Here is a 25,169-nt window from a genome sequence, read left to right on the forward strand (position 1 = left end):
CAAACCAGAATTTTCAAAAATAGCTTTCCTCCCCTTCCATTCATAGAAACCTCTATCAAATAAAACAACTTTCTGTGAATGGAATGAGACCACACTGGAACAGCCCATGACATAAAATTAATTTGTGAAATACTTGTTTTCTCTGAATCCACACAGTGAATCATTAGTGAAATTAACTTCTAGCCAGAGGTCCATTTTGTTTAACAATTGGTCCATTGTGTAGTGTTTATGTATATACACGTTTGTGTTTCAGGATGCACAACTTGAAATGCCTCTTCCTATTAACACTGCTTACTAATGCACTACTTCAATATCTTTGAAGAAGTGTCTAAAATCAACACCTGTAGACTTCTCAAAGACTTCTGAGCAGAATGCAAGTTCACTGCCCTCTCATCCTGTTTCACATATCTGTTTATGTAATACAATGTTTCTAGACTGTAATTGACACCAGTAAAGGAAATTCACACAAAGATATTATGTCACAGCAGGCTCTGCACTGGCAAATCAGAGAAAACACACACACAAGCGAAACCCCTTCAGAGAGCACTGCAATGATTTATAAATGAAGCTGAGAGCAGAGGTGTGATATATGAGAAATATAAGCAATTAAATGTGGGATATTGCTGGGTGTTGACAACAGACCGTGTATAGTACATACAATTCAACACCTTCATGTTCCCATGAGGTGTCAAGATTCTCATCCTCACATTATTCTACACCTTTAACAGGAATTGCATGGTATAGGCACTGATGCCCATGTGTGGTTCTGCCATGTTTCAAATAAAGCAACAAAGGAATTAGATTATGAACAAAGCAGGTAATTTTAGTCAGCTTGGCTAGAAAAGCTGTGGGGGAACTATAAGCAACATTCATAAACTTATAAATATTAACAATTTAAGTAATAGGCTATACTACAGGTTTAACTACTGCAACATGGCCAAACATTCAGAAGAACTGTAATGGTTGTGAATATGTGTTTGAGAGTGTTCCCAACAATTAAACGAAATGAGTGTGCCTTTAAAATATTCTCTCTTTGATTCTGTTGATCAGTTTGTCATATGTTGTTAAACCACTGTCTCACATGAACTAGACAATCTAACTGATATTACACTTTTATATGTCTGCATGATTGTGGCTCTAGGAACAAGAGGTAAGTGTAAAATGCTCCAATTCTTCAGTACTCTGATGGTAGTGAAAACCTCCATCCAGCCTCTCAGAGCCAAAGTCTATTCTATACACTTCTTTCACGCTAACATCTAATATACTGAACAGCAGGGAGTTGTAGACTGCTATAATGACTCATGATTTAGTGAGATACAGTGGCATGTTTAAATAGATTCCAGACTAAATACCTGTGGGCAAACAGCATTAAGAAGTGGTATCAGTACTACTGATTATTCAATGAAAATGTATCTTAGTTCATAAACTAATCAGATTCCTAATGATTATTAGTCCCCCAGGGGAGAGAAAATTAAGATAGAAGTAGTTTTTAAAATTACCTTTTGGACTAAATTCTATTTTATTTTTAATAAGTATGTATATTTTATTTTCTAAAGCATTATGTAGTAAGGTACTCTGCAGCTCCAGCTGAAAGATCTGCTGCAGGGTTACAGGGTAGCCCCAACTCCACTACAGCAGTGTGGTTAATCCTACCAAGCCACAAGGCAGTAGAATTTTAGGATCAGATCTTTCCTCCACCTAGATGGGCTACCTTCCCAGGTTGACAAGCCCCATCTGCTCCTCGCTTCCCTTCTTTATTGCTGGACTCACTACTAGTCTCGTCGCTCAATCCACCAGAGCCTATCTTTGCATGCAATGAAAGTTCCTAACTCACGGAGGGTCTGAGATCCATTGGCTACCCTCATCTGGTTTAGCTGGCCATTTGAAGCTGGGATGTGGTTGTTGTCACATGTGGAATGCAGGATGAGGATCAAAGGTGGACAAACTACTCCAGAAGCAGCATGACTTCCTCCACACCAGAGGTACTACCCCTCCTCTAACACACCATATGGCATAAACCCCACCAGCTTCAGGAGTAAACCCCATGGGAACATCTCTGGGAGAAGAAAAAGCTAAAGAGTAAACCCTACACAAATCCGGAGGCTGTTGGATGCCTTCTTGTACACGTCCTTCCGGCAACTCCTGCAGCCAAGCTGCTACAAAATGTATTTGGTCTGCTTTCTTTTGGACCACATCAGTGAGGACGAGAGGGAGATATTGTCATCTGGGCAGCCCAGGACCTCCATACACACGGTCCAGGCTTGCACCCCAGAGATATCACTTCGGTGCTGCTTTCAGCAAAAAACAATGCGGGAGGCAGCAACTATGAGTTACCATCTCTGATGTAACACCAGGTGCCGTGATTTCCCAGTGGTTTGACTTCACCTCCCGAGGCACACTCCATTGTCTCTTGAGACAGACAGATGCCAACAACAAAAAAATCCTACAAACCTCCCTCAATACAATCTTTATAACATAAGGAGCTGCTTTATACTGAGTCACACCAATGGACCTCTCAGTATTGTGCTTAAATGCTTAAATATTCTGCCAGCCCCAGAGACAAAACAATGCTGGGTACCTGGAGACCAAATGGTCCCAAAGATTCCTTCAGCCATTCGCAGCTGCCTTAGCACCGAGAGACTGCATGGAGGCAATCACTTCACCTCCACCAAAATGTCCTGAGTGCTTGTTAAACTATATTCTATTTCTTACCCTGGTCCACACTATCCCAATTACAAGAAGAGCTGATTTTGCTTGGCATTTGACTGTCCATTGCAGTCTTTAGACAGGGTTGGCTAAACCCTAGCCCAGGGGCCTGAACCACACCTGCAAGCCATTTTTTTTGGCCCCTGGAAATACACCAATTCTGGTGCTGCCAGTAACAAAAACCCAAAACAAAGCAAAACACCACAGCACAGTGGTGGCTTAAATTTCTCTCCTCAACCCAGCACCCTGAATGAGAATGCAAATCGCCCCTCCTAATCATTAGATTGATAATTTGACAAGCAGAGGGAGAAAAATTCTACTTCTCCCTCAAACTAGGAATTTTTAGGGATGCAAACCCTACTCCAGTGGTCTGCATTGGGGAAGGATGTGTTTTTTAAGAGGATAAATTTTCCAGGAAAGATGGATGGGGTAAACATCATCCCACAACACAAACCCTATTACCCCAAGAGTAGTTGATGGCAAGTGTATTTTTGTGGATACAGCCTCTTTTTCCTGGGTGAGAGAGATCTCTCAATTGACAATTGACTTGTCCATCAAAATGAAAGATTCCCTCCTTTTCCACTTCCTCCCCACTCAAGCATAGTGCATTTTCCTGGTCATCATGCCTTGACCAATAATAATAATAATAATAATAATAATAATAATAATAATAATAATAATAATAATAATAATAATAATGTAGCACTTGCCTTAAATGTTAAGCATTTGATGGCACCTGAGTATACAGACAAAACAGTATTTAGTACCCCATTCAAGATAACTTGTTAATGGCACAATCTGATTTTAGAATGTGAGTATGTCATCCAAATCACCCATTATTTGCCTTGCAGTCTGGGAAGAATACAGAGCTGACCCCCCCCCCCCGTATTTAATCTCTTATGTTATACATTTCTATTAGATTTGCAAAGAATTAGCAACAAAAAATGCCAAATCAAAATAAGTGATAAGTACTGCAATATCTTGCTCAATTCCAGATTAGTCACTATTCTTACTATAAAGATGGTGGTGTCATAGAACTTTGGACTTGACAAAGTGAGGAGGAGTTTATTACACCGTGAATGCCTAGCACAAGAAAGTCCTTTGGTACAGCTAAAATAAGTGTGTTCTATTATGACTAGTAACACCCTTCTCTATTCAATCTTCTCAGTTCTTCTGACCCTTGACAATCTGCATCAAGTATGTGGATAAACATCACTCTATCAGTGAATCCCCATCTTCTTCTTCCTTTCAAATTTGAAGTAAGAGGTTCAAAAAAATGTCAACCAAACCCTGAATAAGATATTTTGTGTCCTGCATAACACTAGATTATTTATTCTGCCACTTGACACAGGCTTTGCCTTTTTTCTGTGTATGAGATTTCCCACCTTAACCTTAAATTATTCTCTCCCTCTGGTATTCATTGATAGTCTCTGAAGCTCAGGCTTTATTCCCCTTCAAGGTTTATTCATCCTCTAAATACTCATCAGCCAGTGCAGGCTATAAAGAGAGTTCCCAGCAGTAGTTTTTAAAAATAAAAAAGATAAAATGCTCAGCCTCTGAACACTGAAGGCTCTAGTGACAGTACCTGGAATGCCTCCTGTTGACAATGATGGTTATCACTGGGGGCAACTGAAATCTGTTCATTCTGAACTGTCTTCAGAAATCACCCTTATCTGATTGTTCTTTCAGATCAAAAGAAATAAGAAGACAAAGTAAGCCATGCATATTCTTGCCCTGTGCACTTTGTTGTTAAAAGAGGGAGGAATCCCACTAGGAACCCTAAACCACTTTTAGATATTACTAATCTTTTCTGTGGATTTCTGTTTTCTCCCCCTTCATTTACTGCCAACTGCCATTGATATTTTAATGGCACAGAGAAGCAACTGTCAGGAATTACCTGTGCAAAACACATAGCAGAATCTTGATAGACAAAGTAACATATCTTGCTCTAAGGGAAATTACATGTAATTCACAGTATTTACTCCCAAGATTAAACCATTTCCCCTTGTTTAATAAGGTAACTGTAGGTCTCTAAAAATAACTTCCTGAGCTTCTGAATGTGGTATTATTCACCCTATATTTTAGGCATTTCTGAAGTGTGTTCATATGTTTGCTTACATCATGTTCAGTTTCAATTATGTAACTATGCTGTCCTGTTTAGAAGAGATGAAATTACATACCAGAATATGCCTATTACATCAACAGAGCCAGCACTACTTTATGGCAAATAATCTTTCTAATACAGAAGGAACTGCCTGCCAATTTAATAGAAATAACATAAGAGTACTTGGCATTCCCTTAAAAATGTGTTTCTTATCGGACACAGGAAGTCACTTTACATTAAACTGGGATTTAACACAATGTAACATGTCAAATGCTTAGTTGAAAAACAAATTGGAATAGAGTTGCATACAGTACATCTGAAGTATTGCAATCAGCTTCATACATTAAGACACTCACACATGCAGAGTTTAGGAATTCAAATAGTGAGGCAGTTTTTGGACCACTTCCCAATACCCAGTGGGATCTTAATGGGACCTCTGCAAATATAAAAGCAACCTAAGCCCCTGAAAAACATCTGAACAAATGAAAGAATTTGCTCCGGTAAAGGTCTCTAAGCCTGTAATACAATTGCTATAATAACATATTTCAGCATGTTTTCATTAACCCATTTTTCATTTTATGATTTCTTATTTTGACATTAATTGAATCAAGGAATTAATTTTTCAGCTACCGATGTGTATCCTGAATATACTCTTTTGTTCCAGAAGAAAGTGGTACTTTGTTGTTGTTGTTGTACCAATGCACCTTAATGAAGTGTAGCTGCATCTGACCCTGCTATTTTCTGTCTTTGTTCAGCAACACATTCAAGTGCCTTTCTCATTTTTTCAATTTCCACTAAGAAGCAGTAAGATCATGAAGTGCTGACCATCTTGCCCGTCAACTTCCAACTTCCTTCTCATTACGGTCATATTTTTTTTTAAGCCTAGCAGTAATGTTGTTTTAAAAAACAATGGCCTGCCTTGTACACTAACTCCTTGTATGCTGAGTCAATGCACTTGCACTTCTGGTTCAGGTTTTGATATTGGACTAAGGAACATGGATGACAACTCTCTAGGATACTAGGCTACCATTAGCTACAAAGAAGAGAATGAATGAAAATGCCTCCTGCTGTCCTTCTTCATTAAATAGGAACTGGCCTGTTCTAAACCACACTAGTATAGGTCCTGGGGTCAAATCCTGATATAGAAGGGGAAAGACTGTTACAGTCTTTCTTTTTCAAACACTCCACTCTTTCCTACAAAAAGAGCTTCTACATTAAGTACAAACTTACCACAACCTGACACTTGGAACAAAATAACTGTCATTATTGTACATGAAATGTACAGATGTTATAAACTATTTCAATAGAGTCCCAGGATGTTGAACAAACAGTCCAATTCTCAGTTCTTGCAATACAGCACACCTTATGTGAGGGTTCGGTTCCGGGGGTCCATGTGTATATGCAAAACCACATGAAGTCAGGAATCCCCAGAACTGGTCCCCCTGCAAGGTGGGGGGCTACCTGGCTTCCAGAAGGTGGCATGAAGTCTCTGGCAGTGTCCAAAAGCCTCCGCCCTGTGTCTCCAAGGCCCTGTAAGTGAATACCCAGCTTTGGGAAGGAGGCAGGAGAGCTCTGGGATGCTGCCAGAGCCCTTGTGCAGTCTTCCCAAAGTCAGGTAAGCCTGCAATTGAAGATTTGCACAGGTGTGTGTAGGGAAATAACTGGAGACTGGGTTTCCACTACTCTCCATTTACCGGTAGTTATTCCCCTCCCCTGCAGACCTGTGACTGAGTAAGTTAAATAAGCGTAAGTTGCAAGTTACCTGTATATATATTCACCGAGTAGCTTCAGGACACAGGTACTGACACTCTTGATTTCTAGACTGACTAGTTTATTTCCCTGAGGCAATGAAGGTCAGAGGACTACATGAAAACACATACAAAAATCACAACACAAAATGGTTCAGAGTTTGTTTTTCAAAGAGTAGCCTCTTGCATATAAATAGCATGTTAATAGTAGAGCAGATTAGGAAGCCACAATTTTTGTTCTTCAGAACTAAGTTTAAAAGTAAGTCCATCATCAAAAACATTAATTGGGACTTCTTAGAAGGAATATTGCTACAATGCTGAAACAATGAATATGTATGTCTAAATTATTTGCTACACCTCTAAAAAAAACTACAGGTTATGCCAGTATTTAAATAAGTGTTCTGAAAAGCAGAGAAAAATTGTTTAGAGGTTGAAAATTATTATTTATATGTATTTTTTAAAACTGGGCCTGCAATATTTTATGATTCACATTTTCTGTTTCTTTGAAAACATTTCTCCTTTTATGCATATTCAGTGACACTTTAACAATGACCGTTTTCATTATAACGCATAGTTAAATCTGATTTTCAGAACAAGGATTAGATTTGAGTAATGTTGTTGGGAATTGCAAACTGAAATGCAGTAAAATGAAATAGTTTTTGTTTTGTTTTGTAAGAAAAGGGTCTTTAGAAATGTTCACATGAAGTCATGTGTTGGCTGTGGTGCCGATGAAAATTGCCCACCTATAGGCATTTCCCTTCCTCGGTTGTGGTTTCAGGAGTGGGATTTATTTATTTTTGTCTGGTCCACAGTTGGGGAAGAAGGGATTAAAACTTCTCCCTGCACTAATCTTATTTTCCCCAACTGCTTTTTTAAAAAATTAGAAGTGTGAAGTGCAGCCACACAATTCATGTATCTAGTTTGGCCCTTAGCCATTTCATCCCAAACTGCAAATGGCTAGGACTCTTTCCAACTGTAGATTTCTCATGCTCATACACAGTCAGGAGTAATTTGATAGAGTCCTAACACAGCTTCAAATTCTACTGTGTGATAAATATGAAAAATGTTCCTGCTTCTCAAGTCACTTCTGACACGGCTTTGCATCTTTTGTTGTCACATTTTCTCTGCCATCCTGCACCTTCAACAGGAGACAAAACAGGCAAAAGCTTTCTACTGCACTGCATGCTGGGAAAGCTTTTCTTGATGGATTTCTATCCTGCAATTGTTACAGGCAAACCTTCCCCCGCCCCCCCATACAAGATCTATTTCTCTTTGTTAAACTTGGAAGGTGTCCCATTATTGTTATCTATTCCAGGAAAAGGCTTACAGGAACACAAGAAAATTGGAGGGATTTGGCAAGCCTGCATTGTGCAAGTAGAAGTGCTCTTCTTGTACATCACTGGATCCAGGCCACTGAAACTACTATGGCTTACTTCTGAGTAAATATATGCAAATGAAAGTATCCTCCTGTAACTGGAAGTGCATACGCAAAAGACTATACCATGGACATAAAATACTACACACTGTAATTCAATATAAACTTTGTAATGATAGATTTTAAAATTATATATAATAGTTTTAAAATCTATCATAACAAAATCTATCATCATTATATATACAAAGTTTATATTGAATTCAATTATATTGAATACACACACACACTTAATCTATACATGGCATGTTATAATAAATACGTATACAACAGATTTACTTGATATGTTAATTCACATGTACAATGCTATAAAAACATCCAGAAGATGCAACCTAGGTTCTATAAATTGTTACAAATATTCTGTTCCTCATCAATATAAGAAAATTCAAGAATTCAGGAAATGATTTAAACCACGCTTTTCTGCTTTTGTTAGTGTTGAACTAGTATAAGAAATCCACAATAAATTTCGACCATTTACAGGTGGATGAGTTGCCAGTTTGGATGTTTCTGCACTTGGAAACCACCCTTTTGAACACTTTAACAGAAATTATGGTTGGTTCCTGCCAAAGGTGTGCACCTTTAACACCCACCTGTCTTTTGCTCAGCCCGTGAAGTCAAGGATTTCAAGCAGCAAAGCTTTTACTCAGAGGAACATTTTGCAGATTATAAGTCAGAAAATACTTTTTTCTAAATACCTTAATAACCATTGCCATACAATGCCTTGTTCCACTTTATGATGCTAAGAATATATTCAGTGTAGCAACTGCAGTCTAGCCACACTAACAATAGGTGACATTTTAACAGAGACCTGTGAAAGTGAGTGCATACATAGGAAAGCATACAGCACATGCTAACAAGGGGAAAAAATACTATGGCTTTATCCCTGGCAGATGTAAGGTAACTTTCTACTCCTCCGTTTTATGAAAAGAAATGATTGTATTGGTTTTGTTAGGAAACAGCATATCCAAGGAACCTCCTCTCTTTCCCAAAAGGATAGACAGTTATGAATAGTTATCTTTCAACGTGCCTCTCATAGGAGCACTAGAACATTCAAGTCTATACATTAGCTATTAAAGTCTAAATGCTAACCCTGGAAAAATTCACCACAAGAGAAGAGCAATTTTCATATAACTGACAAAAGACAAGTTTGAACAGAGGATACTTAAAGGTTGACATGCTTTATTATAGTGGTATTCACACAGATTGCTGTTTCTCTGAAGAAACAAATAGAGACCAGACCAAATGTTAGGGAACTGAAATAATATTATCAACAATGCACTTCAGTAGAAAATAGGACTGCTTTTGTATCTCATATAGAGTTATATTTTTATGGCAGAAAGCCCACACAAATTATTATGTTCCTAGTACAGGGTGCCTGAAATTAGCCACAATAGCACCTATTAGCAATAATAGGAGCTCTTCACCTTCTCCTCTTGCACACCGCAGACAATCTACCCCAAGGAGAATTATAGATAATGTATCTTTCTCAGGATTTACAGGTTTGCAGCACATGTAAAATATGTAAGGGGAAATGGATGGTATAGTCATTAATTTGCCATTCTTTTCCAGGCACAATTATGTGCAATTATGAGAGTTTCTTATAGTTTGGTATGAGGATAAACTTATACAAAACTTTCTAAGCACGATTAAAGACAAAATTTATCACAGTGAAACACTTTTCCTAAACTGGTTTGATTCTTCCTGCACATGGAATACAGAACAATGCAGATGACTTGCATTGCATACAAGATGCTCAAAACCCCCATCCTTTCCTTTCACAAGGTTTTGATTAATTACTCACATTATTTTTCATGAAGGCCTATGTTATCACTTTTCTCATAGATCCCAATGGTAGAAAATAAGACTTAGCGCCTGAGAGAATTATTAACAAGACCCCTAGTGATTAATGCAGGTGAATGCAACACTCTGCTCCTCTGTGACTTAGCAACCTGAAGTCTGAACTGCTTACATATTTTGAAAGTTAACTTAAAATAGAAAACTGAGCTTTTACAGCTCAGTTTAATAATGATAATGTAGGTGAATGGAGCCCTTTGGTGTGATAGTATAAACATGCATGCATCAAGTGGCAGCTACTCCGTGCTGCTTTCATAAGCTGTTTTTAACAGCCTCACAACCTAAATACAAATAATTGCAGGCTGGTTGGCAACAGTCCCTTCCTGGGCTTTTTGAGTGGGTGATTGTTGACCAACTCCAGGTGCTTTTGAATCAGAATGACTTTCTGGTCCCTTTTTAATCAGAGTTTCGCCTCCACTTTAGCACTTGATCACTCTGTATAATGAGCTATGTTGGAAAAGAGACAGAAGGGATGTGACCTGTTATTGATCATCCTAGATCTGTCAGTTTTGAAAAAAAATATCAATCATGGTGTCCTTCTGGGTAGGTTGTCAGAGCAGGGGGTGGGAAGTACTGCTTTTCAGTGATTTTGCTTCAACCTGGGTGGGTTAATCCAGAAGATGGTACCTGGCAGGTACCTGGCCCATGAAACCTCCAGTATGGGGATTGTACTGAGTTCATTGTTATCATCTGGAGTTTTGGAGTGCATTGTCATCTATATGCAGACGACACTCAACTCTGTTTCACTTGTAAATCTCAGATAGGTAAAGCAGCGGACATGCTGAGCTTGTGTCTGACTGCAGTAAAGAACTAGATGAGCGCCAATAAACTGAAACTCAGACAATACAGAAACAGAGGAAGTAATTCCTCAGTTCAGACACATGGAATTCTGCCAGTTTGGGTTGGGTCACACTCCCCTTAAAGGATCAGCTTCATGGTCCAGAGTACTCATGGATCTACTACATGGTCTCCTTGACTTGGAGTGCTTTCTAACAGCTTTGGATAATGGCTCACCTATGCCCATATATCCTGGATTCAGTGGTATATGCCCTGGAAACCTCATGCTGCAGTGGGGATGCCTTTGAAGATGGATTGGCAGAGTAGGCTCTAGCATGTCATAATGAGCCAGTTCAAGCAGTGGGCAACAGAAGCAGCCCCCATTCCTTCTGAGCCCCAGCCCCAGCTCTCCTCTGTTGCATGACAGAGGCATGTGTGCCACATGACCTGGATTGTATCATCTAAACTAGCTTGCTTCCCTTAGGTGTGGTGAAGGATGCTGCCCCATTGCCAGCTTGAATGGCAGTTACAAAGAAGCTCTCCTGAGGGACATTCACTTGGTGCCAACTCTGATATAATTTTGGCACTGGGTGAAAACACTTATTTACTCTCAGGTATTTGAATGTTGGTGGTTGTTTCTTTGGGATTATTTCATATTGTATGTGACCATGCCATGCTTTCTGGGAAGAAGGTGGTCTGTTGCTTGACTGTATAATGACTTATTGATGTGATCATTAGAATGGATGCTTTTTATTCTGTTTTAATCTCTGACTTTTTCTGTGTATTTTTACATTATCATTATCATATGCAACCTTGTACCTCACCTTGAGATGATTTGTAAAAGGCAATTAAAAAGTTTAAATTATCACCATCAACATTTTTTAAAAATAAAAATATTAGACTGGCAGGACTCATTCTTGACAATGGTTTCTGCTAATCACTGGCTTGTTATCAAGACAATTACAAATTGACATTGTTATCAAGATGATTACAAATTAGAATACCGTAGATTTTATTGTCTTCCTAGCTATCAGATGACGGGGATTCTCCGTTTATGATGATCAATTTATTATTATTTATTACATTTCTAAACATTCATCTGAAGATCACAGGGCAGTTTACAATATAACCCTGTTGTTTTTATTTCTTTTTCTAATTTTAGCCACATGCTCTCGATGGGGCTACCATGTCACCTCTCTTGAAGCTCCATGCAAGTGCACATATTTTTGACACATAATTTGCTGTTTTATCTAGATGCAACAAACTATTACTTGCACTGGACATTGTTTGCTAGTTTGGATGTGTGGTGTGCCACTGCGTTAAAGGAAAGGGGATGAAAGAAGAAAGAGTTGGGAGGGCTACATCTCAATAAACTCTGGTTTTTTTTATTCCCTAAATGATATATTTCTTCATACTAATGCTCAGAAAATAACAAGAATGTATAACCCCTATATGCCCTCAGTTTTTAAAGCTTCCTAGTACAATTCATTTTTGAGTTAGTAAATCCCAAAAACCAGTTTAAATGAATCCCTCACACTTTTTCATTTTAAAGGTAAAAGTGGCTGCTATGTTAGTCTCACCAAATCCCATTTATCCTTTTTTCAAGGTTCATGAGCTCTGAATTTATGGAATATTGGCTACTATTGAGAAAACTCATTGAGGTATAGCCGAGGGGCGTTTAAACATGTACAACTGCAAGTCTCCATGGTTGCTACATAAATGCTGTTCAAAATAATCAAGACCTGCTGATCACCAGATTGCTAAAAAATAAAATACTTCAAAGTCATGGACAGTACACATAATCATAACTCAGTGGCTTTTTAATTTTAGGATTGTGGATACTGAGAAAGTTGCAGTGTTTTAATATATACCATGTGCATTAATATTTTGCAATCCAGCAGGGTCCCACTTTATATCAGCTGTGATAAAGCATGGTACAGTATGGATCTTCATAAAATCATGAAGTTTAGTACGTTAATTTGTTCTGTTTTTGCATTTTGTCTCCTTCATTGTCTACATTAAAAGGTTGTGGAACAAAGAGGAAAAGAAAAAGTGTATACATAGACTAGATAAAGGGAAGAAGGAAATGGTGTGGGCAAGTGGGATAAATGGTAATAGTTTGACTCCAACAAACAGAAAAAAGTGAATGTATCAAACTCAAAATTTAGCTCTAGACAGTCTTATAAGGGTTGGAAGGAACCCAAAGAGTAATCTAAACTAGTCTTGAGGGTGGAAAAATATTTCAAATTCCTAGCAACTAATATGACATTTTAGGTACTAGACTCGGTACGACTGGAAAAGACAACAGAGATATTGAAGTAGATATCTTGTGGTTTTAAAAAAATTAAATGGAGCTGCGCTGAGCCTTGATTCAGATCAGAGCCATGGGAGAATTCTTTCTCACCATGCCAGCTTCCTAATCTAAATCACCCTGCTGGAACTATTTGCCTCTTGGGCCAAAACATACAGGGACCCTCCTATATTTCCCTCCATGTTATAAATGCTGCTGTTTTGAAGCTGGGGGGACTCAGATGAGTGAAATGGTATGGAGAAAGGGTTAAAACTATACCCTGTCCTCAAAAGGGTGTATCAGGAGCTTTATTTAGCCCTTAAAAATGTAGCAGATCTGCTGCTTTCCTGTCTAGCTTGACCCTGAAAATTCCTAGGCGGTAATATCAATTTCCCCCCAGCTTCATTCAATTCTCTGCCTTACAGCACATCTGGTGATGTTCATTTATTATCTTTTAAATCTCTTTACTGGGGGTCAAATACACCAATGACAGTTCGGGGGGGGGGAAATGAAACTTTTTTGTCAGTCTTCCATGACTCCCTATTCCAGATAATCATCAACAATGTGTAAATTGACATTTGCCTGCCTCATTAATTTACTGAAAGCTCAAATTCTACCCTTTTCAGAAGGGCTGAGGAAAAGTTGCTAGCAAAGCTTTCTTATGTAAGGTCCCAGCCTCCAGCATCCTTGAGCCACCCGAGCAGCATGAAAGGGGAGTTTTTTAGCCACTGAGAAGTCTTCTCACTCTTTGTGCTGACTGGAACCAGTGTTAAAGGAGGTGAGTCAGCTACTGAGAATTGGCTTCTAGGGTTACTCTGCAGAAGGAGCACAGAAATAACACTGCAGAGGGGGAGTTTTGTATGTTCTAAAGTGAAGCATTTAGGCATACTGAAAACACAAGGGGCGTCAGTCTCAGGAGAATAGTATGCAAGTTTTGTTACATACAACTTCAAGGAAAACACAACATTGCAAATAATTCGCTGATGTACATGCACAGAAAATAGTAGATTTATGAAACACATGGAGATCTGCATAACTAAAAGATTATTGTATAATTTTGGAAGGCAGTATGACTGTGACTATCATGAAGGGACCCTGCACTTCTAATTTTGCCACTATTCTACTGGGTGCTAGGGGCAAAAAGTGATCAAAAATGCTGTTTAAAGTTATTAGTTACTCATAATAGCAACAGGTGCTTTTTCATAATAGACAGATCACTACTTCCCTTAGCTCATGTGAAACTCCTTGACAAACCTGAATTATTGCAACATTTCCCACCAGTTAGATCCTTACCTGTGACCCAGCAAAATGGTTTTTCATCTTAGCCATTGTTTTACACAAAACATACTATTCTGGCTTTTGGGGTCATTCGAATCTCAGCTGATCTGCACATGTTTGCAAGCAACCTGCATACACACTATATACACACATACACACATCATTTTATTTATATGCCACCTTTCCATAGTTCAAACCATGCTCAAGGTGGCTTACACCATGAAAAAATACATAATTATCACATAACAAAAGTAGTAATAAACAATAAATCAAACATCAATCAATAAAATATCAATAAATACACAACCAGACTGAACAACATTAATATCAATAACAACAACAATCCCTCCCCCCAAAAAAAACCAACATCCCAGCCCAAGAGTATGACAACTCTTTTAGATGACCCCTCTTCTGCAAAATTTGTTGAGACTTTTCCCCAACATGTCTGGAGCACAATGTCACTAGCCTCCTTCAAAAGAATCCCGAAGATTCAGCTTCAGTATGAATCACCAATGGAAGAGACCAACTTGCCCCTATGTGTGACCTTTGGGATATGTTTGCTAACAAACTTCTACTGTGCTTTGTGCCATTTGAGAATGCTACAACTGATGAGCAATTAGTGCTATTCAAGGGAGGATGGCCAATGAGGCAGAATATTCCATTCAAACATGGAAATATGGCATAAAATTCTGACTACATTGCAATTTCAAAACACCATTTTTTATGATACATATATATATCTGAGGAAGAAAGAACATGTGAAGACCAGACAGAGGCTGAGAAATGTAACAACACATGGATGAAATATAGAAGTACCATAGAAAGTACCATAGAATCATAGAATCAAGTTCTCCACTACTGACCAATGGATTAGCTATGACAAACCGGATGCTAGTTGGCAGATCAGGGAAAAACCATAAAAACAGAAATCCAATTGCAGTTTCTTGACCACAAACCAGAAATGTCCACAGCAACATTTTTGGTTTTTAAGATTTCACACGTGAGTTTCCAAAGAAAGGAAGGGCAGTGATTCTTGTTCCTTCAATGCATAATGATACAGAGATCTCAGACTAAACTTTCAACCCAGAAAACATTCTTCATTTTAATAAAGCTCAGGGCGGTGTGGATGAGCTGGTGAACTGGTCCTTATATACACTTCAGAATGTGTGAACAGTGGTCAATTGGGTCTGCATTTTCAAATATGGTAGGCAATATCTGCTTAAATGCCCATATTGAATTACCTACAATGACGTGCATGTTCCAAAATATATTTCTCTTCCTAGTAGAACTAGGACTGAAGTTGATCAAATTCTGGGTGAGTCTAGACACAGAGCCATTGGTAGGGATTGTCACTGTTAGCACCAAGAAAAAGGGAAGAGTCATCTATACCAGGGGTCAGCAAACTTACTGCACCTCAGGCCGGTGTCTCCAGCACCGATCACGCGGCAGGCCGTAGCGTGGGGAGTGTGTGCCCATATGTGTGCACACACACTATTTCTGGCGCACTTCCGGGTTGGAGGAACACCGGAAATAGCTTGTGTGCATGTGCATGGGCCTCCCCCGACCCGGATGTGCACCAGAAATAACGCTTGCGCATGCACACAAGCTATTTCCACTGCTCCTCTGACCCAGAAGTGGGCAGCCGCGCAGTGCTGGTAAGAGCAGGCGGCCGCAGTGGGCAATGGGGGTCACTGTGGGCCGGATAAACAAGTCCCTTGGGCCTTATCCGGCTCGCAGGCCCTAGCTTGGGGACCCCTGATCTATACGTTTGATACAATATCAGAAAATCACAGCAACAATGTGTTTTATGTCCTACAATTAATCCATTTGTGAAATGTGTTGATTGTACATAGCTGCTCAAGTACATGTGATATAGCTGCTAAGCCCATGAGACTTAAGAATAAGAGTTTGGATTTGATATCCCGCTTTATCACTACCCTAAGGAGTCTCAAAGCGGCTAACAATCTCCTTTCCCTTCCTCCCCCACAACAAACACTCTGTGAGGTGAGTGAGGCTGAGAGACATCAGAGAAGTGTAACTAGCCCAAGGTCACCCAGCAGCTGCATGTGGAGGAGCAGGGAAGTGAACCCGGTTCACCAGATTATGAGCCCACTGCTCTTAACCACTACACCACACTGGCTCTCTTCTTGTTCCCATAACTCACTATACTTCAGCAATATATTTTCATGTTTAAAAAACTGTCAGGTCAATTTAGACTGCACATACTGCCTAGGTTTTTGTACTTTACCTTGCGGGTGTTGTTCACCCAAATGACTTACATGTAACAAAACTGTTTTACTGGAGAAGATAAAGTCTCAGTGTTGGCATGATTTAATTATTATTTTTTACTTGCTGGTACATTTTGAGGTACATTTTACTCCAATACCAGACTGGTGCAGTCTAAAGGAATGTGAGCAAGGAAATTCTGCAAATGATGGTTATTTAAAAAAATGAAAATCTAAACATATTACATCTTTCTAAAATGATAGAAAAAAGTAAAATATTGTTTTAAAAATATTTTAAAAATGAAAATCAAGTTCTAAGACTAGTAAAGGATTGTAGACAAATAGTTGTAAACAAAGCCAAAATGGTGTGCTACGGTTTTCTAGTACAGTACTGTCTTGACCACAGTTACTAAAAACAACGGGCCTTGTAACAATTTAACAGATGGAAAGTTTTGTCCTACCTCTTCCTGTTTGGAACACTTTCTGTGTTTTCTGCTTATGACAAAAGGTATTCCGGTGGGGCACAGAGGAATTCTGTAAGACACATAGTACAAAACAGGAAGTTATCAAAGCATCCGAAAATCTTTTTGCAAGTATTTTGACATGTGTTACAGCCAATAGTATCCAGATTTGCCCCCCTGATGCAGTGATATCCTGCAAGTTCTTCTTATGTGTGAAAATGTGTGTGAAAACGCCTTCAATAAGAATACTATTGGCCATTGGTGAATCTGGCATTACATTTGGAAACTTAGGATGGCATGTAGGTTTCTCTCTGCCCAGGGAAAGGAGCAATGCTGGTGAGGGGATTCCATCATCACCAGTTGTTGTTCCATTGGCTATCACCACTAGAAAAACCTGAAACACTGTGATTTTGGGCAGAGCCGGGTATTCCAGTTCTCGACTAGCTCATCTAGTGAGCCACCAGGGGGAGCAGGGTCCCGCAAGGCCTGATGAAATCCATCAGGATCCATCAGCCTCTGCGGGCGAGCCCAAATAGGTTCGCCACCCAAGTGGGGGGCAGGGGTGGGAAGTCAATCCTGGCTTTCAGAGCATAGTGATCAGACCATGGCACTTCCACAAGGGGGGACATGATCACATCTATACCTGCCCCAAAGATCACATCCAGCGTGTGGCCTGCTTGATGTGTGGGACCCAAAACAAACTGGGAGAGCCCTAATGTCGCCATGGAAGACACCAGGTCCAGAGCCTGAGAGGAGGGGATGGCATCGGCAAGTCCCCAAGAACCAATAGGTTAGGGAATGCCAAGGCCCAGCCTGCCACCATCTCCAGGAGGCCTGACAGGGTGGCCGCCAGTATGCTAGATGGTTGGAACACCAGCCAGACAGCCGAGCTCTCCTTGGTGCCCCACACCAGGCCAACACATTCAGTGCCAGAGATCGATGGTGCTGGCAGAGACCTGAAAGAGCAATGCTACCCCTCCCCCTGACCCACAGTCTGCGACTGGTGGAGGATGGAGAAACCCAGGGGTGCCATCTCATGCAAGGTAGGATGATGTGGAAGTGTGTCTGTCAAAAACAAAAATATCAGATGTTAAAAAAGATAAAGTCACGAGAAATTTCAGCTTAGCTTTACTTTTAATAGCTGAAAATTTGGGGGGAAAGTATATATTTCTGTATCACTGCATGTTGAAGCAGTTCATCTACTGAATTCCTTTCTGTCATGCAGTTTTAAAAGAACTGGAAACCCATGGTGTATGGGAAAATAGTTTTGTTAAGTGGCCAGGGGGGTACAATTTATACACACACACACAATATATATATAAAATTTCAGTCTGACAAAGTTGTGTAATGTTTAAACCCCATTACACCATTACAGTCTAGATATCTTCCTTCCGTGTTTAGAAGCAATTAAAGAGAGAGAGAGGAGAGAGAGAGAGAGAGAGAGAGAGAGTCAGTCTACACTTTCTAATTGATAAGTCTGAGTATTAACTCTGCAAAATCTATGTTGCATTGATGTAAACATTCATTTTATCAAAAGGTCATTCCTTCTGGATTTTCTGCCTACATTTCCTGTATATTTTTTTTGAGGTGTGCTTGAAGTATCAAATTAAAAAGAAATATAACTGTAGATTATTTAAGATTTCTTTGTGTAAGTGTTGCAAACATTTACATATGTGTATGTAGTTTCAATGAGCCTCATTTGAAGCTTATGCTTCTCTTTTTCTAATTAGCTCAGATTATGGAAAACTAAAACATTTCAACCAGTTACATGCATTTACCTAGTTATAAATCACATTGAATTTAAAGGCACGCCTGTGTAAAACACAAGACTGCACTGTAAGGTTGCAACTCAAATTCCACTGAAGTAAATGGCAAATCTTACCGTGTTTTTAATGGATTATACCTTTAATGAATGGAAATATTTTTATGGCATATTGTTCTTCACGATACAAGGTCCCCCCCCCCTTTAAGTTCAGCAGGTTTAGGAATGAAACCTGCTGAGAGGCAACATCCCATTTACAGTGTGTCAACTATATGTCACACACACTTAAAATAATTGGTATCATATGACAAGGTAACATTAAAGAACTGTCCTCCCTCTGATATAATCTATGGGCACCTGTTCAAAATATATACATGATAATCAAGGCACTGTGCCTTTACCCTTTCCAACTCAACTTGGCATTAATTAAACTGATTGAAGTCAAAATATTGTACAGTCTGTAATACTTCCAGTGGGTATGTTGTATGAGACCCAAAAAATTAATTGTGCAATACAGCTTTCCGAATCATATAACAGAAAAGAACCAAGACACAAGAATGCAAGAAAACATACAGTTTGTATACCATTGTTCCAGCTTAATTCAAAACAAGAATACTATTTTAAAAGAATCTTTAATAACAATGTTATTAAAAAGGGACCGTAAAATGTGGAATATATTGTTTAAATTAGCATGAGTCAAGGCCAAATTCCTTACCAATTCTTAGTAGCATTTCAATAAAGCTCCATGCCAGCTAACCCAGACAGAAGATTTTACCCTAATAAATGAGGTGAATACTTAAATGAAAGTATATAAGTTATTTACTTTAACATAAAGGAAAGCAATTCCATTTGTACTGACAATAATGTGAAGAGATTGTGCTTGCTCAAGGAAGGACAACATTATTATTTAAATGTCTGTCTTTCTCTTATTTTGGACCACCTGCAGTACAGAGAGCCTTCCACGTATATGTGCGTGCATATGCACACTGAAGGAGAATTTGCGGCTGTATTCTCTATGGAGTACCTGATGGACCAAATTAATTATGAAACTCCTGTCAAGAGAGGCCTCCATCAAAACCACTCCAAAGCGGCCAAAATTTTATGGTTGTAGGAGACAGAGTTATTTTGTCAGTGATTTCAGTCAAATGCATCAAATGAAGTAAGAAAAGCTTTTATTATAAAAACAGGATCCCTATCAGTGTCCAAGGTGGGCACCTTTACAAAGGAAAAGGAAGAGATCCAAAATGTGTTTGACGTGTGCTTTTATTCTGGCTTACTTCCCCAAAGCAACCCCTTCTATGGTAATCAAAGCTTCTAGGTAGGCTAATTACCTGTAGCAGAGAGGCAGGCCTGTGTCACTATGTACCTCCTTTTGTGGGGTGCAAGGTGCAGGGCACTTTTCAAGGAAACTGATTATCTTGATATATTTCGGTCTAGATACAGGCCTAGCTTTGGCATGGAACTGGTCTTGGTTCCTCCTATGGATGACCTTCTACTGGAAAGGGACTGTTGATATTCATACTGATAATGCAAGTGAGTTAATAAGCAGGTAAAGGTAAAGGGACGCCTGATCATAAGGTCCAGTCGCGGATGACTCTGGGGTTGCAGCGCTCATCTCGCTCTATAGGCCAAGGGAGCCGGCGTTTGTCTGCAGACAGCTTCCGGGTCATATGGCCAGCATGATTAAGCCGCTTCCAGCGAACCAGAGCAGCGCACGGAAATGCCGTTTACCTTCCTGTCAGAGTGGTACCTATTTATCTACTTGAACTTTGATGTGCTTTTGAACTGCTAGGTTGGCAGGAGCAGGGACCGAGCAACGGGAGCTCACCCTGTTGCGAGGATTTGAACCGCTGACCTTCTGATTGGCAAGCCCTAGGCTCAGTGGTTCAGACCACAGCACCACCCTCATCCCTTAATAAGCAGGTACTAGCTGCCTTATGTTGAGTCAGACCACGGGTCCATCCAACTGAATACTGTCTACACCGACTGTCTCCAGGCTTTCAGTCAGGGGTGTTTCACAGGCCTACCTACTACCACTGAGCTATGACCACCCTTTCCCAGGAATTACTGTGGCAATTTGCATAATAAAAAAATTATATTGTATGTCCATATGGTTCGTCCTACACAGTTATAAACCAAATACCTGTGAATTATAAATTGCAGGAACAGGCATATTTAGGCATCTGACCAACAAATGTCTTCTCATAACACCCCCGACCTGTCAAAAAACCTTGAATCTATTGTTAAGTGTTAGCACAAGCATGCCAATTAAATTACCGTATTTTTTGCTCTATAAGACTCACTTTTTCCCTCCTAAAAAGTAAGGGGAAATGTGTGTGCGTCTTATGGAGTGAATGCAGGCTGCGCAGCTATCACAGAAGCCAGAACATCAAGAGGGGTTGCTGCTTTCACTGCGCAGCAATGCCTCTTGCTGTTCTGGGTTCTGAGATTCGGAATATTTTTTTTCTTGTTTTCGTCCTCCAAAAACTAGGTGCGTCTTGTGGTCTGGTGCGTCTTATAGAGCGAAAAATATGGTAGGTTAATAATGTAGTCTCTTGATAAAAGTGAATTTTAAACACCAGCATACTGGTGACAAGTGTGCCAGGGCTTTTAAAATCAACACTGCAGCTGCATCCTTTGATATTCTATTAGGACTTACATCAACTGTAGCACATTGTAAAGAAATACATAATGCTCTATATTTACCATAGTAAAGGATGGACAACAAAATAGCTTTGTGGTGAAATGGCTTCAAGTAAGTGAAAATTCATAGTTAAAAATTAAAATCAGAAAAATATTTGATGAGAAAGTCTGATAAAAGATTATCTCTATCTCATGACAATTGAAAACGTGCAATCTCAACAATAATGAGATAATTAACACGTGCAATCTCAATAGTAATGAGATAATTCCTTTTGTGGGGGTAGTGAGATACAAAGAGGGAGAGGGACTAAAATATCTGAGAAAATTTGGGAGGCAGGTAGGCATGTGTATGTACCTCCCTGCTCAATATGGAATGTGTGTGTGTTTGCAGGGGTAGGGGGAGCGTTGATGAATAGTTGCCATTTTTCTTTCTCCAAAGATACCAATTTTAGTTTCATGTGTGCATTATATTTTATATATGTCATGGCATCTTCTAGATTTGTCAGCAGCCTTCGACATGGTCATGAACTTTTGGACCACTGCTTTGCCGACGTGGGGATTCAGGGCACAGCCCGACAATGGCTACGCTCCTTTATCTCAGGTTGGGGACAGAGGGTGGCGCTAGGGAGTTGTCGCTGCGGCATTCCTTGGTGTGTGGAGTGCCGCAGGGCACAATTCTTTCCCCAATGCTTTTTAATATCTTAATGCACCCCCTTGCCCAGATTGTCCAGAACTTTGGGCTGGGCTGTCATCAATATGCAGATGACACCCAGCTTTATCTGTTGATGGACAGCCATCCTGACTCGGGGTCATCCAGAGATATGCCATTCAAATTTGTCAGTATGCAAATATACCCATCTCATCCTAGGGAGACAGTGAAGACTGTGGACCAATGTTTGGAGGCAGTCTTCTTTTGTAGGATATCCAAAACCTTCCATTTTAGGTTTTGGAAGCTTTATGGTTTTTTATGCATTTTTTAAAAAAGTGGTTTCAATTGCTATAGTTAAATTATTTCTGATGGTTTTTACCCACCTTTCGCCACTGCTATGTTATTGCTTTATTAATACTTTTCTGTATTTATAGTTGTCAATCTGTTTTTAAAATGGTTTTAAGTTATTGTCGTTAGTTGCTTTGGGCTTACTGAGGAAAGGTAAAGTATAAAGATTTTTAAATATAATAAATAAATAAAATGTTCTAAAGTCTTCACTTAAAAACCTTTTAGCTTTCTAAAGTAGAATAAAAAAATCCAGGCAAAATGAAATCACAGTGTAATTTAATGTAAAACCTTTTGAAAGTTTCAAAGCCCACTGCACTTATGAAACATATGGTTCACATGGTTTAATTGTAATTGGTGAACTGCATGTCTCTATGATCACAGCAAGTTATTTCAAGTGATTACTACTAAATGAAAGTTCAGCACTAAAGTAACCTACAACACAAAAATGCAGTAGATTTCCAGGTGAAAATTATAGTTTCTCCCATATTTTGAGGAGAACAGTGATAAAATTAAGCTCAATTATATGGAACTGAATTTTATTCTCATAAATTACCAGTAGTAACCCTTTAGTAAAATCTAAGTTGAAGCTCAGGATGATTTTATTTTGCACACACTCAGTTTTAATCATGTTACTAGATCTGGTTCACTTCAAACTAGAAGTTATCATCATATGGTAAAAGATTTTTTGGTTTTAGATATATTACCTGCCTGTAGCTACTGAAAGACATGCCACCAGAAGGATGTGACGAGGGGATGGGATTTGAAATGTTTTGATGGACTGCTCCTCAATATCCATGCCAGGATTAGCTGATACCAACCAAAATTGTTTTAAAAGCTTATGGTAATCAGCAAATTTAGCTCAAGGCATCTTTATTTTATTTTAAAAATCTCATTACTTAGGGACACTGAGAAAATGTATTTTCTTAGTATTTCCTTCTCTCTTGCTCATTGTGAAAGGTGTTTAGAGCAATGTAATAAATCTGGTAAGTGTTTGTGGACATCACTGCCTAGACAAGTATGATAACTGATAATTACAGAACATAACTGCCCTTGTCAACCTCAAACCCAAGTGAACAAAAAACCAGGGAAATCAAATCAATATTTTACCAACTCCACACATTACTACTATGTTTGGGTTTACACAAAGAAAACAAAAATCAATGTACTATGTGGAAACCTGCTTTCAGTATTTCTTTCTTCTCCCCCTACCTGCCCCAGTGTTTTATGTCCAACGATGTATTAATGCTATTGATTATGAACTAAACTTACATAAGATCAGGCATGACATGTCACTGATAAAGCGGTGTGTCGTAGTTTTAATAAGAGTGCATCTTACTCTAAAGAATGTATATTCTGTTTCCAGATCTAGAAATATTCCAAGATCTGATTCACACAAACTGACACAGTAATGTGGTGGTAGGAAATCTAATCTGAATGGTGATGCTTTTATAGCTGTTGGTTTCAAGTGTGTTACTTTGTGTATTTAGCCATTTTCATTACACCATTTTAAGCAACCAAATTGTAGTGATGTGGTGAAAGGGTGCTATATTTTTAAGTTCAGTAAATCTGTGGGTTTTATTCTCTCTCTCTCTTCATGTGTGTAGGTGGTAAAATTAGTATGAAGTCTTGCTTGTTTAATGACATCTAGGTCTTCAGAAATCCTTGCATCCTCACTTGCTTTTATACTTGTATTTAAACGACTTATACATACAACCTTCCTACAAGAACTTTGACAAGGTGGGCATGAAATATAATTGCAATTAGAGATGTGCTGAGATACCAGAAAAAATACATCCCTATACTAAGTCATGAGGCCTACCTGCTGATTCCCAGGTAGCTCAGGTACTTAATTTACCTCCATGCTGAGCATCTAGCTGCTGTTTGCATTTCACAGGAGAGATCCATTACCCATATCAATAGCAGCCATCCAATTATAAACAGAGCAACTCACTTTAGCTATCATAATATATTAGGCTGCAAAGAGGCAAATCATGAAGATGATACATCATAATTACAACAGACTGATAACAGGTTATATGCATGTGAGAGCTATCAAAGGAGCAACACATAACATCCAAAACCAACACCAGCTATTAGAGGAGGCAGATTGGCCTTTTCCCCTTTCCCTTGTGATTTGCAGTGACAAAAAAAAAAAACACCCCAAACCCACTGCACATCAAACTACTAATGTTTCTGCTTTCAAAACCTGATTTTTACTGGCAGGAGTTTTATCCTCATAATGGCAAGTATCTGCTTTTCTTCTTACCCTTGAGAACTTCATACTATTATGAGGGGGGAAAGCCAATCAAAGGGAAGACAAAAAATGTAGGATTGGTCTCTGTGGAAAATGTGTATCTATTTTGAAAAAGTTTGCCCCTGCAGGAAATCTAATTTGTGAGTTTTTTATTGGTGCAAAAGTTGTTTTTTTAGACATTCATTTATTTCCTGTAAAAGAAGGCAAAATCTGATTAAGTTTTTTTCCAATATAGCCTCAACTGCAGAGGCAAGATTCAACTAGTTCTGGTGAAATGAGGAGCACACTGATGAAGTTTCAAAGATTTTGTTATTTACACATTGTAGAAACTGAAACTTAATTCGGCGGATGGTATATGTTGTTAACCAGACATTGGCAGGCAATTGGTTCAAATGATTCCCTTATAACAATAGCTGCTGATTTCCTAAGAACTATCACACTTAGATGCATTATAAATTAAGACTCAAAATTCATGATATAATACTCGTTTTATCAACAGTATGCTAGGAAATTGTGTATTGTAGGCTCCTCATGTAACCCAAATCCCAAGTTTTTTTGTTTTGCTAAGGACACACATTACATGCATTGAAATGCACGCATACTACTTAAAGTAAAGCTGCTTGATTCTGTTCAAAGGC

The 25,169-nt window shown here is 39.0% G+C and overlaps 1 protein-coding gene across 23 annotated transcripts in view; it reads right to left on the bottom strand.

Moving 5' to 3' along the window:
* The window catches only part of TENM3 (teneurin transmembrane protein 3), a 1,319,439-nt gene that overhangs the window by 467,852 nt on the left and 826,418 nt on the right, over window positions 1-25,169 (bottom strand). For all 23 annotated transcript variants that reach the window (XM_081208578.1, XM_081208577.1, XM_081208575.1 and 20 more), the window contains one exon: window positions 16,876-16,948. The gene's annotated coding sequence lies outside the window, so the exon portion shown is untranslated. The remainder of the gene's footprint in view (window positions 1-16,875; window positions 16,949-25,169) is intronic.

The sequence above is a fragment of the Podarcis bocagei genome, assembly GCF_964188305.1.
Source record: "Podarcis bocagei genome assembly, chromosome: 9".
Lineage (NCBI taxonomy): Eukaryota > Metazoa > Chordata > Lepidosauria > Squamata > Lacertidae > Podarcis > Podarcis bocagei.